This window comes from Podarcis bocagei (genome assembly GCF_964188305.1).
Source record: "Podarcis bocagei genome assembly, chromosome: 3".
Classification (NCBI taxonomy): domain Eukaryota; kingdom Metazoa; phylum Chordata; class Lepidosauria; order Squamata; family Lacertidae; genus Podarcis; species Podarcis bocagei.
In genome coordinates, this window is record NC_138127.1 from 81859776 (window position 1) to 81878069 (window position 18294).

Here is an 18294-nt window from a genome sequence, read left to right on the forward strand (position 1 = left end):
TACCATTTCTTCTTTTCTTTTTAAGGATAGCTTGGGGTTTTTGTTTGTTTTTCTTGCGTGCTTTGAGTATGGTGACAGATTCCATTCTCGCAGGTTTTTGTCCTGTTCCTGCCCTCCCCAACCTTTCCTTTCCGTTCGTGTAAGGGGATTAATTTGTTTAAACAACAACAACAACAAAAGATCATTGCAGCTGGCTAGGGTTCGAGGAGCCACACTCATGGGGCAGTTCCTCAGCATGCAGAGATGGAGGCAGAATTAGAAACACCGTACGCTGGTGGGAAGGGGGAGAAGAGATTCTCGGGGCTGGAGTGAGAGGACTTGACTTTAAAGCTGTTGCCAGTATGGTGTGCCTGCAATCGCAACAAACTGTATTGTTACTGTTTTTGCTCTTGTTGTTATTATTAATTGATCTGCGGCTGCTTGGAATGTGTGACTGATATCCTGTGTGGGTGTGGGTACGTCTGCGCGCCTGTCCCACCACTCCTAGATTCCCTTTCAAGGAGCTCAGAAGTTCCGCAGCTTTGCCAGTCGACTGCTACCTTGGCTGCCTCGCCTCCTGGATTACCAAGGGCAGCGCGATCCGTCCGCGGGAGCTTGGGAGGTGGCACACGGGGAAAGAGACATTAGCACCTCACCCCACCACCACTCTTTTTCTTAAAACACTTTCTGATGAGCGATTTGCAGGAGCCAAACAGGCCTGGCTGCCAGTTAAATACTAGGGGAATTATTCTTATCTATCCCCCTCCCTCTTATTAATATGGTTTTACCACATTGTGGTACTGATTGTGTGAGGTAGTGCTCTCATGTGCACTTATTTAGGAGTAACTCCAATTGAACTCAGTGTGATTTACTTTCAAGTAGACATGTATTAGAATAAGTACCATTGAACAAAGTGGGTCTCAGTTTCAATAAAATATGTATGGGGTTGGGGAGCAGGAAAGAAAGCTTGCTGTGTTTGTGTTGAGATTATGTGTGTTTTCCTGCTCTCTCTCTCTCTCTCTCTCTCTCTCACACACACACACACACACACACACACAGCAGTTAAAAAATCAAGAGGGAAGAGGGAAAGTGACATCTGGCTTGAGGTTCATGCAATCTTCCTTCCTCTGAGTATCAAGGTTTAGAGAGGTAGATGATAATTAAATTCCGCAAAGGTCCCAAAACTTGTGGCAGCAGAAGCTGTATTGGTCAAAAGGGATTCCCCTGCCCCCTTTATACACATTGTGTCTTGCTTGTGCTGTTTCGGGAAGTTGTAAATCTGGAAGGTGGGAGAGGAATGGGACATCTTTCTATCCAGGGAGCTGCTATTTGGCAGGCAGATGACCTAGATAACTGGGACCCTCTTGTGTGGGGTGTGGTAGTTGGGCCCTTATGTGGTGAGAGGTGCACCTTTCTTCTGTTGTCTTACATATTATAGTTTATTATACATACGTGCTGCAATCAATGTACAAAGTGCATTGCACTTTGCATAGTGTCTTAAGCAAAAAGGTAAGACCCTGAGGAGAGGGGTGTTGAGAAAGTCAGAAAGTGAGAGATGAGCCTCTTTCTGCGAGAGATGGCTTGGGAGAGCTATGCACCATTGTTTCATGGCTTGCTTTTGTCCCTACACACAGTGGCATTTCATCCCTACATGTAGGCATCACACTCTTTTTTTCTTACAAAGAAGGAAACAAGTGTGTGTGTGGGGGGGGGAACCCCACATTAAACTACCTATATATGTATAGCACATAAAGCAGGCATCCTCAACCTCGGCCCTCCATATGTTTTTGGCCTACAACTCCCATGATCCCTAGCTAGAGGGCCAGTGGTCAGGGATGATGGGAATTGTAGTCTCAAAACATCTGGAGGACCGAGGTTGAGGAAGCCTGACAAAGTGTCAGGAGCACGTTTTGTGTGTGTTTTGAACAAAGGCATTTGTGCTTCTGTGTCCTCCTGAGCTGCAGGTCTGGGAGACCTTTGTGTGTTTTTAAGCTGTGAGTTGCTATTAATGTGGTGGATTCTGCTCCATACAGTTAGCTGTGACTGCACATGAAAACATACTTGGGAAGTTGCCAGTGGGTTGGTGCATTTTCTCTCAAAGGTTAAGGAAAGAAGAGGGAAGACAGGAGGAGGGGAGGAGGAGAACTGTGATTGCTCACTTGCTCACATTGTAGATTTCTCCCTCCTCAGCCATGTACTTATATGTCTTATTAAACAGGCTTAACTTAAATATGGCTATTAGGGGAGTATTTGTAGAAGATACACGAAGGCAGAAGAGAAATCTGAATTTTCTTCATGTAACTATCAACGTAGAGGAATACTGCAGAGGTGATGCATTTTGACTATAATAGGGAGGGTTAGAAGAAGGCAGCTGTGGCAAGATTTTAGGCATGCAGTTTTATTTTGCATGAAGAGATGACCTCATAGACTCATAGAGCTCAATGTGTATAACACCCAGCGCTATAGGATGAAGGCACTCTTTCCTGAGAACAAGCCTTATTGAACTCAGTGGTAGAAGTGTATTGGAGTAGAGTAGACTATCAGAGCCATGCCACACCGACCACAGTTGCTTTTTTTTTAAAGCCATGGCTTAATGTGTGGTACTTCCATGACTCTTCCCCTGCTCCTGCACCACAGACTAAACAAACCAGAGTCTGACTTGTCATGTCATCCAAACCTTTACCCAAGGTTTGTTTATCCAAACAAACCTTGTGTAGTATGCCAGTAACAAACCTTGGTTACTGCTCTTGGTATATGTGGAGAGAAACAAACTATGAGCCTAAGCTTGGACGTTATAACAAGTTAGACTCTGCTATGTTTCCCAGTGATGCAAAAGATGCAAATGAGGAGAGCCATGGAAACTTTTGAGCAGTGTTTACTAGGCATGCTACTTGCTCACCTCAAACCATGGTTTGTTTAAACTATGATTTAATGTGATCAAACTGGGGCAGTTTATGAAGGGGGAATTAATGAAATGATTTTTTAAAATTCTGATGAATATGGATACAGTCATACCTCATGTTATGGACGCTTCAGGTTACATGTTTTCGGGTTGCGGACCGCGGGAAACCCAGAAGTACCGGAACAGGTTACTTCCGGGTTTCACTGCTTGCGCATGCACAGAAGCACTAAATTGCACTTTGCACATGTGCAGAAGCGCCAAATCACGCCTGCGCAGACGTGATGCTTCAGGATGCGAACACTGTGGGTTGCGGACATGCCTCCATCACGGATTATGTCCGCAACCTGAAGTTCCACTGTATATCACTGGTTTAGATGTTACTTTAAAAGAAATAATTTAGAAATCAAAGTGATTTATGCAGAAATCTTATATCTGCTTATGTAGGAGTAAGCCCCAATGCAATAAATAGGGCATTTTTGAACCGACATTTCACTGCCAGGTTTGCATTCTATGTGATGTCTGAATCGTAACTTATTTTTACATCAGGCATGCTCACAACATAATTTAATTTATATAGGCTACTGATTCTTTTGAACCGGAATGAGCATGGTACACATAGTTTATCATGTTTGATGATCTTACACACAGGTGCTCAAGGCCATGGCCAACTGAGGCTTGCCCTGGCATGTTCATGCAACAATAAACTTGGCAACAATAAAGATGGCAACATGTTGCAGTTTAGGGCTATACTAATTAATTCATTCTAATTTCTTGCAGGGATTTGTAACATATGAAGCTACTTTAATACCTTGGATATGCAGATTGTTGGCCATAGGGATGCATGCATGTGCCGTTATTTATTATCATTGTCCTTATAATAGTTGTAACTTTTTAAATGATGCTTATTGTTGTGATAGTCTGTTGTGAACCATTTGTGAGGTCCACCTGAAAAGTGCATGTAAATATTGCCTCCTCCACGAGAGGTCCGGAGGATGGCAATACGAGAACAGGCCTTTTCTGCATTGGCTCCCCATTTGTGGAATGCTCTCTTCAGGAAGGCTGACCTGAAACCTTCATTACATATCTTTAGGTGCCAAGCAAAAACATTTCTCTTCAAACAGGCATTTGGCTGATTAACATTCTATGGTAGGGTTGCCAAAAGTCCAAAACAGTGGGCGGAAATTGCTGTAATGTCCGGTAAAATCCAGATGTACGGCAACCCATAACAAAACTTTTGTATCCAGATTTTCACTTTTTGAAATATGGCAACCCTATTCTGTGGCTTTTTAAATGTGTTTGTGGGAGGGGGAGTTATTGGTTTGCTTTTGTTTTGTTATATATTTTGTATGTTCTTGCCCTGCAGTTTATATCTGCAGTTGGGTGGGGCGTGGTTCTGGCTCCTTAGCATCCTGTCATTGGGATCTGTATGCCTGGCAGTGACTCATGTGTGGTTCGTTTCTATTACGGTACCCTGGCACTGGAGCGCCCCCACCCTGAAATTTGATTGGCTTCAGCACTTACTGGCACCCCTAAGACTGGTGAAAACCTGGCTGTTTGTTCCAGCCTTTGGATATCAGCAGTGCTGCTATTTGATATTGCTGATATGTTGTTTTTATTGTATTTTTTCTGGAATATGTGTACTAAACTGAGATTTTCTTGCTTTATTTATGTTATTATTACCTCCCCATCATCCTAGATCTTAGAATGTAGGTTGGGATACAAAATAAATAAATATTATTGTATTCTATCGTTAAGTCACTAAAATATTTATTTTTAAAAATATTTAATAGTCAGAAGATAGTGATTTGATGCTGAAAGTATCTGATATTAAAATAAGCAGATAATTTAACTACGTTAAGTGTATGCACTACCATGCTCCCTTCTGTTCCCAAAATTAAAAGGTTACCATCTAGAGTATTCTATCTGCTTTGTTATCATAGCACTGCTTATTATTGCATCAGTATTTCAATATTAAGTGATCTTAAAGATATTTCATTTTTCATTTTGAACCCAGAATTTGAATCAGCATTAGAATGTCAGTGCTATAAGATAAGGCATAACAAACTAAGTAGACAGCTGAAGGGCTCCTGTTGAAGGTGTTGCTGAGAAGGATATCTTGGTTTGTTCTCAGTAACCTTGTTTACAGGGACATTTCATTGCAACCAGAAATTCAGCAGGAGGCTGCCTAGACTAATGTCTGAGTGTTTGAAATTGATTGTGAGTGTCTTTTTCTTTATGAACGTTACATATGCCTTAACAGCATACTTATGCAAAACTTTTCTAGAAGGTTTTTTGTGTGTTGTCTGTGAGTGTATTGAAGAAATATGTGTCTATATCTGCATTCATGTACAGTAAAAGAAAAAAAGAGGGATGATCTGATCTGATAATGGTTTTCCAATATACCAGCCAGGATTCATTTTCTTTTAAAAGTCTCCTGGGTTTTAAATGTGTCTTGTTGACTAGTCAAAATAGTCTGTTAGGTCTAAAAATTGAGAAAGCATGTGTGTTAATAAGCAGTTACAGTGATGTGGGATTCAACACTTTCTTAAGATCATTCATTGAAAAATGCATGAATATAAAGGGTCAGAGCTAAATGCCAGAAAACACATTTTAAATTGTTGCTAAAATATTTTGAATAATTATGCAGGATATGTACTGGTCATGCATTTTATACAGTATTTTATAACTCTAAACTAGTTGTATTGTAAAGCTTTATACATAACTATATATAACTTGTATGATAACTTAATAATGTCAGAGTTGTATCCAAGAAGGCCAGTATGGTCCTCGTTTGTCATATCTGAACACTCTGTAAAGCAGTGATTCCCCTTTGTTAGTGGGCAGCTTTGTTTAATCATTAGGGCAAATATATGCATGCAGACAAAATCCTAAATAAATAGCCTCAGTCCTAAGAAGCAATAAGGGTTACAGCAATGAAACTTACCTAATGCAATTTTAAATCCATTCACTAAAAAACCTTGACAGTATCTGCCTTCCAGGTAGTGCACATTTGGAAACAATATATCTCCATTTAAATGCAGATCTACAGTTTTCTCCAGGGGGCAGTTGGTGAATCTTTCGACTGAACTGCTGGTACTTGAAAAACTAACTGAAGATTTCCCCATGAACAAGGGACCGTTTCAAGTCAGCTGTTTGAATAATGATTATATATTTTTTCTAATATTGTAGTTTTATATTTATTTCAAATGCCTTTTGAAAAACCAGACTGAGCTAATACTACCTTTTTGTGTGTTTTTTACTCAAAGCAGTTTTACCTTTATTTAGAATGTTTAAGGATAAATAATAAGTCTGACAAATCAGTTCCTTGTTTTTACGTTGCCATGATGTTTGCATGTGAATTCTACACCCCACCCCCACCAGATGGATGGGGCAGACTTCCTTTGATTTTGACCTAGATTCTGTCTGATTATTCCTATATAGTGAGTACCTTGTAATTTCCCACTGTGAAAATAGGTGAACAACTGTTGATGCCATCTAGCAGAGCTGCATGGACAATAGGGCTATGGTGCACATGCGGTTTAACTCCATCACTCCTTGAAGATTTCATTATGAGAGCAATGTGAAAACGGGTGCTTTGTTAATATGAGGGGTGGCATGTGGGGGAAGAAGGGAGGGAAGTCTGGGGGTACAGTAGGACAATGTTCATCTTATTAAAATACTTTAATTTGCTTTAGTCCTGGTGGTTTTATGTTAACCATGCTTAGGGTTCAATTGATGTCAACGTTTCACACAGAGAAACAGCAGAAGATGTCAAGTTGAACAGACTGTGAATACTGCATGTTTTCAGTTACCTTTTCCACCTGTGTTTGCTAAAAACAGGGAATACTCCTGGATCTGAGGCTGGAAAAATATTTCAAACGCCTGAGCACAAGCAAACATCCATTTTTTAAAGGCACCATACCTCACTAGGGAGGAAAAACGGTTTCAAATTAATAGATAATAGCACCAAAGAGACTAGGTAGAAAGGGATTTTTCTTGGCCATACTTAAGCATACAGCCTGGGTTGGCTTCACATACCTACACTTATCACATGGAAATCCCACCCCCCATCACTATACCAATATTGCCTGTCATGCAACTTGAAAAAGCTTTTGAAAGCATATACGGTATGTAAAAAGGAAGCTTTGAGAGAGCCAATGCATTGTCGTGAATAGAGAGTACTGAACATGACTTGGAGAGACATGATTTTAAATACCCACCCATTTACAAATACTCATTGGGTGACCTTGGAGCAATATTTCTTTTCTTACATGGAAAACACAGCTGTGTGAATCTACTGCAGGTATCCCTTATATCAGGACCCATATTCTCTTTCTATTAAAGCACCCACAGCTTTTAGGAACCTCTAGCAAAATACTTCACCTTAAAACAAACGAAGTGGGGGGAAAGGTGCTGAGCCTTCTCCAAAATTTCTACAAATAGACCTATAATTTTTTATTGAATGTGAATGCTAGGTAGATTGCTTGAACATGAGAGAGGCTGTGTGGTGCTGTTGGAAGTGCAGGCTGCAGTGACTCGGGACAGGATCTTTTCAGCACTGGTGTCCAGATTGTGATAATTCCCTGGAGTTTGTATGGTTCTCACATGACAAAGCTACCACTGAGCTGCAGTGAATTTTTCCACTGGACCTATGACCTTGAGTGACTTTCTGTTGTCTCAGACTTTTCGGCTGTTCTGTATGTATATGGTAGCTTTTGTTGGTATGAATTAATTTATGAATTGCTTAATTGTTGCAAAGACTTCCTGGGGGGAAAGACAGCCTACAAAAGTAAATAAATAAATAAATATATAAATATGTGGGGATAGGTGGAATCAGGGTAGAATTTCTTCCCAGGTAACATTAGTCCCACTTCTTATTTCAATGGAGTTGTTGCTGCTTTTTTTAAAGGCATGGCCAAGAGGAACTAGGATGACTAATTCTTATATCACGATGCACTCCTTTCTTAAGAGCATAGGAAGCTGCCATATACTGAGTCAGAACATTGGTCCATCTAGCTCAGAACTGTCTACACTGACTGGCAGTGGCTCTTCAGCGTTTCAGGCAGGGGTCTTTCCCAGCCCTAGCTGAAGCTGCTGGTGGTTAAACTTGGATCCTTCTGCACGTGAAGCAGGTGCTGTACCATTGAACTACAGCCCTTCCCTTTCTTAACACATAACCCCCTGAAAATGCCTTACTGAAAACCCACTACAGGATTTGACTATTATGTTGTGCATGTTGTGCAGAGACTGGAACATTTTGTACAGTGTGATGTTTCCTTTGATAACGGAAGGAGAAAAAAATATTATTGAAGCCATAGGATAAGAGAATGGTGCTATTTTTCTAGTACATATTTTCTGATGGGGAATCTAGTGGCAGTTGCTTTGAAGCATGTGTAATTGATTATCATACATTTATTTTAAAAAGGAGACATAACAAGGAATCTAACATGATGTTTTGGAATATATCTGCTCTCCACAATGTTCTTGAGGAAAATGCAAGGTTGCAGGCATCATTTCATGCCCTGTATGGTTTTGAACATAAATCAAAGAAATTGTTGGAGAGTTATAGATGTTCATAGCAAATGTAACTATAATAAACACATGCAGTATATATTTTCCAAGCTATTTTGTATGAGCAAAAAGCTGTAGTTGGCAATTGGTATGAACAATTCCACTTAATCACTCAGAATTTGTTTCTTCATTCATGAGAAATACCAGTATAGCATAAAGCCATACACCTTAGGATTAGGTTTAGACAGTGCTTTTTTCTAAAAAATATAAATGTTTAGGGGTACTCTCATTTTCCTACTCCTGTTGAAATACTGCCCCTCAATGAGGCCAAACTTAGATTCAGAAAATGTTTAGGAGTATGTGTACCCCTGCGTCCTCCCAGAAAAAAGCACTGGGTTTAGTTTTAGAAACATTGATTAAAGTGGGGGAAGAGTATGAATTAGATGTACTAGTCTCCTAAAATCCAAGGCCTGAATGTCACCATCATTTTCTAAATTAAAGGTACTGTTATTTTAGTTACAGACACTTTAGGAATCACTTTTTAGATGTATTTTAATTATCAGTAAGTGTAATACAGATTTTATCCTTGTTACATAATATGAACATATTTAAAGAATTTAGGAAAGAAAAGTACAGTAACAGGACAGAAAGGAGTATGCACCATCTATTCTCCAACAGCTTGTGTTATCTACTCTGATTAACTCCTTCAGAGTTTATACCGTGAAAGTTAGCACTTTAAAAAGCAACACCACCTCTACTAACTTCAAACAATGAATGCCTAGACATTTCATTTCATAATATCCCTTTGACCTGCTGCGGCTCCCTTACTACTAAAAAAAGAGTTTCATTTTCTTCTTAGTTAAATAATATTTGCAATATATATACATTTTTGGGTTGGGTGAGAGTAGGGGCATGGCAGGGAGGTTCCTGATACTGCATAGTTTCAGCCACTTCAGAATTCTTTAAATACATCTTTCTGCCCTGCATGTTAACCATTATTTTTAAGTACATGACACAAAAGAGCAGGGGTGCCCTCAGGATTGTGGGTGCCCACTGCAACACATGGATGCGAAACATCACACGCACATGCCTGCACGTGGTGTGTGTCACCTCATACAGCCAGCAGCCAGTGAGGCACCCTTTTCCGCAGTGAGGGGCTTGGACTTGGACTCTGCCTCCACACCCGAAGCTCACAACCCATAAAAAGATGCCTCGCTGGCTGGCTGCAGTGAACAGAGCTGAGCTGCTTCTCTCCCTGCCGACTTTTTTCAATGACTTTGTGGTTGCCCAGCCCCCACAATCTGAAGAGAAGGAAATTTGCAAAGAACAGTACAGGAGAACTGAACAAAATAACCAGGCATAAATTAAAAACATAGAAAATATGAAGAATTGCAGTAAAAGTGTGTTGCTGCAGACTATATATTAAGAAAGATAAAACAGCATGTCATATGTTCTGCAACTTTAGACCTGTACATGTATCGCTCAGTACAAATAATAATGCTGTTCAGTCTTTGTATTTAATGTGGAATGAAGGTCAGGGTAGCATTGTGCACTGTGTAAAAGACCAGATTTGAATCAGGGTGCCTGGTTTTCAAATCTTTATTTAGACAAATACCCCTCAATCTAACATGATTTGCAGGGGTACTATGATTCTACACTGGGAAAGATGTATGCTCTAATTAACTCCTTGGACCACTAAATTTAAAAAATATACAGGGAAGCAATTTTAATTAGAAGGTGTTTCTTAGTATAGCATAGCACAGAAGCAGGGCTTAGTGAATAGAGCACATCCAATCTCCATTATCTCCAGGTATGGCTTAAAGCCTGGAGAGGTGCTGCCTGTCAGTGCAAATGAAACTGAGATACAATGGGCTGACTTATCATCATAGAATGATTAGAGTTGGAAGGGTCTACAAAGGTCATCTAGTCCAACTACCTGCAATGCAGGAATCTTTTGCCCAATGTGGGGCTTGAACCCACAACTCTGAGATTAAGAATGGCATGTTCTACCAACTGAAGTTAGTATAAAGCAGCTTCCTATGTTCAGTAGCCACCAGGAGCAACTTTTACTTAAGCTATGCAGTTTGTTTTTAAATGTTTTTGTTTTCAACTGGGCAGGTGGGTGGGATATAATTTAATGAGTAGGGATTGTAGGAGTATAGATTGGCCAGTTTACATTCATTTTAGTGGGTTATTGTAGTATCAGATTAAAGAATTCCACTTTGTATGCGTGCTTCTCCTGTCAGGCAAGAGGTGATGCTTTAGGAAGACTAGAATATACACGCCTACAACAATTCAGTGTATATTTTCTTCCAGTTAGATCAATGGCATTGTGACCAGTTGGAGAGAAACTTTCACCCAAGAGAATTGATGCTAAGATTGTTCAAGAAGGAGCACTGTACTTTAAAATGTGGCATTTACACGGTGCAACGCACCCTGCATAGTACCCTTGATTTCTCAGGCCTTCATTTGCAGAACACACACACACACACACACAAACTATTACTATGTTTGGAGGGCAGTTTAAGGCTATGAGCAGAATTTATAAAAAAATTTGGCAGTGGAGACTTACATATTCAGTGTCTTTAGGTTTTATTTGGAAGATATTATTAGTGTGGCTATTAGCTAAAATCAGCTCAAATATTTGCGAATGAAAATGCTTATGATGATGTGTAAAAAGTTATAGCAATTACATGTCAATTGATTTGTTCCTTCATTTATTCTAACATGGCAAGTTCTGTATGCAATGCCAGTTATCTGGGTGAAGTCGTCATTGTGTTCAAATCTACATTGTAAAGAGAGTTCTTCATGAATTGAGTTGAGACAAGGTGAGGAAGTGAAGGGTAATGGGTTCATAACTAGGGCTGCCATATGTCCTTCTTTTCCTGGACATTACCGGGATTTCAAAGGCGTAACTGACTTCCGGGGGGGGGGGTGTTCTGAAAGGCGGCACTTAGTTCCCGATCTTAGGTAAGTCAATTGAAAAATTGTGGGGTGGTTTTTGTCAAAAAAAGCTTAACAACTTTCAGGGTGTCCTGGTTTTTACTTTTAGGAATATGGCAACCCTATTCATAATCCTATTTTAGGTGGGGTTAGAAGGGTGTGTTCAGAAGGTGTGTTCAGAAAATTAATGGCTAGGTTGAGGTACAGTGCTGATACAGTATTTCCAATATTATATGGGGCAATAAAGATACAATAATAGCCAGTTCTGAACATTCTAAAGTCATGTCAAATAATACAGGGAGCCTGTTTTCAGGGGCTTAGTTACTTTGGACTTAGTTTGAGGAGGAAAGAAGAAGGAAGTAACAACGCATTTCTGATTCTTCATCCTGTCCTAAATGCAGGAGCTGAGGCAGAAGAACATATTTTTGCTGCCCTTTCAAAATCTCTTCTAGGATTACAGGGATGTAAACACATTATTGGTGCTTTGTCCCACACACCCAACTAATTGGTTTTAAGAAAGTTTAAGGAGCAATGCAGTTGCTTGGTTGGGTAAAGCAACCTGTATCTCCAATTGGCTGCAGTTGTTGCTTCTGCTGATTTGTAAAGGTGAGAGTGGCTTTGCAGAGCAGGGCTAGCTCCTCAATTGGGTCCATCAATTTCGATTTTGAACAGAACACACAGGAGGCATCTCCACCTCTTTACTCTCTCATCCATTACTGAAATTTTCTAAAATCAAATGAGAAAAGATGTAAGAAATGCGCAATAGTTTCCGTCCACAAAAGCACCCCAACTGTAGTAGATTTACTCAATAGATCTAATCTATTGAGTCTGCTACCTCTTCCCACACTCCATCTGAAGACTGTTATCAATACAGCCTCTATGGCTTTAATACCAAGCCAGCTTTTCATTACAACCTGCCTCCCTTATGCTTGAAACCCAGCCTGATTAAGAGTTCTGGAGAAGCCGAAAGATTACTCACTATTTTAGAAAATTCAGGTTGGCCTAATAAAGGGGTTGCTCTACTATAGATTTTGGATTTTGTTGTTGCTCTTTGTGTAACTTGATCAAGGTAATTCAGCAGAAGCATGAGGTTGTGGCAGAGACAAAAATCTGACTCCAGCCCAGTGCCTGATATTGTATACCATATTCCTGCCTCTTTCTTCAGTATACAAATTATTTCACCCTCTGCTAGGAAGTATCAGCTCAGTCACATAGGATGCAAACTTGCAGAAAATAACGAGGTATTCTAGGAGGAAATTATTGGGGTGTAGATATTGTAGGAACTGGTTCAGATGGCTATGATGATTATTATTGAAGGTGGCTTTGTGCAGTTCACTGCTTCTATTGATAGAAATTTGGTCATGTGTCTTTTCAACCAGTTACATCTAAGTAACATACAGAGGAATAGACATCTCTATGGTTTACTTAGGTAATAAATTCTACTCAAGACCCAAAACTTTTGTGTACAAAAGATCTTGTATGTATACATATATTCTTAAGATCTTAATTATTTTCCTGTCTGAATTCTAGGGCATACCCTTTTGCTGTACTGTCAGTTTTAGTTTCTGCGTTTTGGAGCAAAGTTCACAATAACAAAGAAATAGCACACAAAATACTGCTAGCTAGAATACTCAGAATGCTGGGGGCGGGGGGGGATAAGGGTGCTGAATAAAAGAAAGAATCATAAACACTCTTGCAATGCTCAGAAACAAGTTTGTTTCAACAACAATTAAAATGAACTATGATTATGTGCTTAATCATGGTGCATGTAATCCTACACATCAATTATGCCTGTGTGAAAGATACACTGAGGCATCAGCACAATGTCTAGCAAATTGTATGCATGCCGAATCCACAACAGGAGAGGAAAACACATTACTTCAAAAAGCACACAATGGAGCAAAAACAACTGCCACAGTCTCCATGCCTGCTAATCATGGACTATTGTGACAGTTGACATCTCTGTGCCACTCTGATGCAAAGGCAACCAGTGCACTGACAGGGATGCACCCCAAGGACAGGAGCAATGAGCCAGCTGCTGCAAGTCCCAGATATCCCTGTATAATAACATAGGAAGATGAATTATTGCAAGTCAGACCATTGGTCCATCTAGCTCAGTATTGTCTACACTGATTGACAGTGGTTCTTCAGGATTTCAGAAGTTTCTCCCTACCTGGAGATTCTGGGAATTGAACCTAGAAACTCCTGCCTGCAAAGCAGATGCTCTACCACTGAGCTATTGTCCTGCAGCCAGGGATTCATTCCCCTTAAACCACACACTGCTCACAAGGACTGTTTTCAGTCTGGACGTACAAAGGAAACAAAGAAGAAACCTCACAGCACAGAGAAGAAACAATCTGAGACACCTCTGTGCTCACCTAGGAACTATTTATTTATTACAAGATAATATGGAAGATCCATTGTGCTCTCTAAAATAAGCAAACACTTGGGTTGTTTCCAGGTTTGCTCACTCTTGAGTCTTGAAATGATCCTGCAGCAGCACTGACTACTGCCTGAAAGCAGTAACTTGGATACTGAGTAGCCTTCCTAAAAAAAAAAAAAATGAAGCTCTGATCTATCAGAGGATGCCACTCATGGACGAGACAAAGGAGGCAATTTTCACAAAGTTCTACTCCCCACTCTAAGGTACCATATCACATGTTTTAGTTCTGCTACATACTAACAATGTTGATCGTGTGTTTTGCACTGCACCACAATGGCGACTGCAGAATATGGTACCAGACTCCAGTCACAAGCCCAAGGGGACATGCTGCTCTCTTGATTAGGTGTAGTTATCTGTGCCTGTGTTAAAGAAGAAGCAGCTACCATAATTCCTAGCATACTAGGATGTCACTGCCTTTGCTTACCTTGTGCTACATCTAGACCTAGATCTAGCAAATTTCTTAGTTGTCTACTACAAAACAGTCTCTATGTGGCTTTCAATAAATATAATAAATACCAAAAAATAATAATGTAATCTTATCATCAGTAATTAAAATACCAGACTATAGTGACCAGTAAAACTGCTAAAAGATCACTGATGTCCTTCTGAATTAAGCAATACTGATAAAAAGTATTAAGGTGCCATCAAATGCCTGAAAGTTCAGGCAAGTCTTCAAATAGTGCTGAAAAGATGGTAAAGTTGGTGCCAGGCGGATAGCATTACAAGACTGGATTGGGTGAGGCAGGGACAACTGAAAAGGTCATCTGCTTTGTTGCAGGTCTCTGAACCTCTCTTGGAGAGGGCACCTGGAGAAAGACCTCAAACAATGTTCTCAGGGCATGAGTTGGTTCATGTTGGGAGAAGCATTTCAATGGGAATTGGAGTTTTATGGCCCAACAAACTAATCCTTGTTATTAGTCTGACCACTGCATTTTACAATAACTGCACTTATTGGACTGCCTTCAAAGGAAGCCCCATGCATCGTGCATTGCAGAAATCTGACCTAGAGGTTACCACAGCATAGCTAGGTTATTTTTGCCTAGATAGGAGTGTAACTGTGGGGGGGGGGGTCTCTGCATCAGTGAAACCACTTCAAGTGACAATGCTGGATCCAGGAGGACCTTCAAACTAAGAATCTGATCCTTTCAGGAAGTGCAACCCTATCCAGATAAACACTGCTAATCCAGACAGAAGACCCACCAACAGCATATCTCTTTTGTCTGGATTGAGCTTCAGTTTATTAGCTCTCATACAGTCCTTTACTGCAACCAGGTAAAAGGGACTTTTGGAGTAGGAGGGCAAGGGGCTCCCTTGAGTCTGCACCTAATTGTACTGGAGGAACACCCTCTTGCATTAAAAAAGCTAAGGAATAATAACATAGATCTGTTCCACTTCTCTTGCACATAATATTGTTTTAGTTGCAATGGCAGAAGCCCCTGGTTAGGTTGCTGTTGCTGAGGGAGAGGGCTGGCTTGCCCCATAGCTGCACTTTAGTAGAGTTACCATTATTGAGATAATGTATGTGAAACACTTTGTGTTATATAGATGCTAAGTATTGTTAATTTGGGTCAGAGTTTGCTGTGGGTATAAAGTTATCAGTTGCAGGGCATGTTCTAAAGGCAGGTGCCTTGTTGAACTGAGCAGGGTTTGACCATTTTCTTGAAGGGAGGCCACCCGGAAATTTCATGTATGACACAATGAATTTCATGATGGAGGAAAGTGGTGATATAAACGTAATAATTGCATATGTAACATGTATGTGTGTAGGTAGGTAGCTAGATAGTAACGTATAATATATGTACAGATGTTTGCTTAAAGTAGACTGAAACTAAACATGAATCCAGTAATGACTCTCATTCCAACTCAGAGAGCAGTGTGCTCTTGTTATAGTGAAAATGCATACCCTAGATTTGTATGGGACTTACATTTAATTATGCATGCATGATATTGCACCTTTGAGGAAGTTCACATCACAGTGTTAACATATACTGTGGAAGTTCTGCTGAAATCAGTGGGGCCACCAGGCATTGTTTTGGGAATTGGATTGTCAGAAGAAAACATAACAGTTTATAAGCGATAAACTAAATTAGGATAACAAAGCATTTTTCAGAGCTGTCTGCAGTCCACTATGCAGCCAAACCACAGAATAGGTTATGAAGGGGTAATAAAAGCTGCCCTTGCCATAATTTCTTCTTCTCTATCATTAAAGGCACAAGAACCTTGATTCTCTAGCTGCTAGCTCCTTAAGTATTTCCTTCTCAAGAATACATAAGGATCGTAGAATATTTGCCAACTTATAATAAAACCAAAAACTAACAATACACTTTAAACTTATTTTTGCATGTGCAGGAGTAAGCACAACTTATTTGAGTTGTGTGAAGTTTGTCAAAGGCTGCTTTGCACTCCATAGTCTGGCACAAGCTTCACTGAAATGTGATGCCATTGGTTTTTCAGAAAAGGTTTCTTTCTGCAGGGCTGCAAACAGGCATCAGCTGCTACAACTAGGGAGCAAATCAACCTTCACATTTTTAAACAGCTTTTTCCCAAGCCTGAGACTTTTCTCCTAAGATTTCTTCTCTATTTGGGAAGTTCCCTCTTTCTTTTAAAAAACTAGATATTGTCAGATTTAGCACTTTACTCATGTAATCAGATCAGAGCTGAGATCATTGCTGCATGGTAGAAAAGGCATCCTTAAGACATTTGTCCTTGAAACTGCACCAAACTCTTGGAAGAACCCAGAACCTGTAAGTATGTTTGATTTAAGCAATGATAGTGCAGTGCAAACCTGCAATCAACTATTATACAATATCCGATTAACAGTGTCATAGGGATTTTTCTTCCTCCCCCTCCCCCGACATTCTGTTACATTCATTTTCAGTTCGTTGTGAGGAAACAAATCAATTCAGGCTTCTGATACAGTGACTTTGCAGTAGATGAGCTAGTAAAATGTTTGATTTTAACTATTTGTTGTGTTCTTGTGGCTGGTGGGACAGACATTACATCCACCAAGCTATAGCTGACTTTTCTGCTGTTTTTTTTTAAAAAAGGAATTTAAATGTGTGTTGTATCTACCTTGTAAACAAACAGTCCCCTCTCTCCCAAAATAACAAGCCACTCCAGACAAACAGTAAGTAATGAGGCAAACACAATCCATCGATATCTACCTTAATTAACACCAAAACATATGAGTTTGCAATCTTAATTTACTGGTAAGGAATACTTTTGCCTTAATCGAATTCTACTTAGTTCTGTCTGTTTTGTAATTTACTATCATGTCTAAGTTTCTTTGCATAGACTGCAGTCTCATTAAACCTGTACTTAAGCACTCTGTGTTTACATTACAGAAACATCCTGATTGTTGTTCTTATTATTTTATTGTTTTTAAATATATTTAAGAAATGACACTAGAAAATAAATGTCAGTTTTATTATTCTGTAAAGCTTAGGGTGTATGTAGCAGTCTCCAAATCCAACAGTAGAAACATATTCAGTTATAAGCTCAGCTTAAACTGGCGAGAATGGTTTCAAAGTAAACATGTTTACGATCAAGGTGCCAGATTTTGACATGTCCCCGCTTGTAGCTACAGCTAACATATATAAAAAAAACCCCTTGAGTTCCCTTTCAATAAATTTTTAATATACAACAATACCTATATTTATAAGATTAATTTCTCCCAGGTTAGCCTGATTGATAGCTGAATTGTGGTTCCTTAAGTGCTTTCTTCATGAAACCCACATAAGAACTGCATTCCATTTAACTAGTGAATGTGAAAACTGGTAACCATGGATTCAGCCACCACTAACTGCTGAGTGCAATGACTTGTTGTAAACAATACAAATGAGCCAGGATAGCAGAAGCAACCAGACATGAAATGATTTTAATAGAAATTATAGGAAGGGTCATGTGATGCTATATCAGCTTGTGTTCACTATTAAAGGAAAAGTGTTTCATTTTCTTCTTCTAATGCTCAGTTTAAATAGTGTGTTTCTTCCAGGCTCATAGTTACATAGTATCCACTGAAAGGGTGGTAGGGAGTAATTCTCTGAAAATGTTTCTGGTTTAATAGCATATTAAGTGTCAATTTAACATTAGAACAGCCATACTGGATAAGTTCAATGACACATCATCCAGCCCGATATTCTGTCTCTGACAGTGACCAAATTCAGTTGTTTCAGCAACACTTAACAATGCATTGTTTTGCTTCACTTTCTAAAAGCAAGTTTCTGTACCTTTTTATGGACTCCCAGAACATACCTGCAAGTATGTTGGTAATGTCTGTAGAAATCTGCAGTCATTTATAGCTGCTTCTTGGAAGCCGTCATGGCAGAGGAAAGGGGCTTGAATTTTGGAATCTGGATTAAGTATTGTACACCCCCAAGTCCTGACCTTGATCTGGCACCTTGTGCATAGTTTCAAGTAATCAAGTGCTATGCATTGGGGTAAAAATATATTTATTTCACAGATATGACCTTGGTGTCATTGTGGTGGCCCGACTGGACATCCTGACTGGACATCC

General features: G+C 39.7%; 1 protein-coding gene across 11 annotated transcripts in view; it reads left to right on the plus strand.

The window, feature by feature from the left end:
- Nucleotides 1-18294, plus strand: part of ESRRG (estrogen related receptor gamma) — a 485944-nt gene that overhangs the window by 39723 nt on the left and 427927 nt on the right. The window lies entirely within an intron of this gene.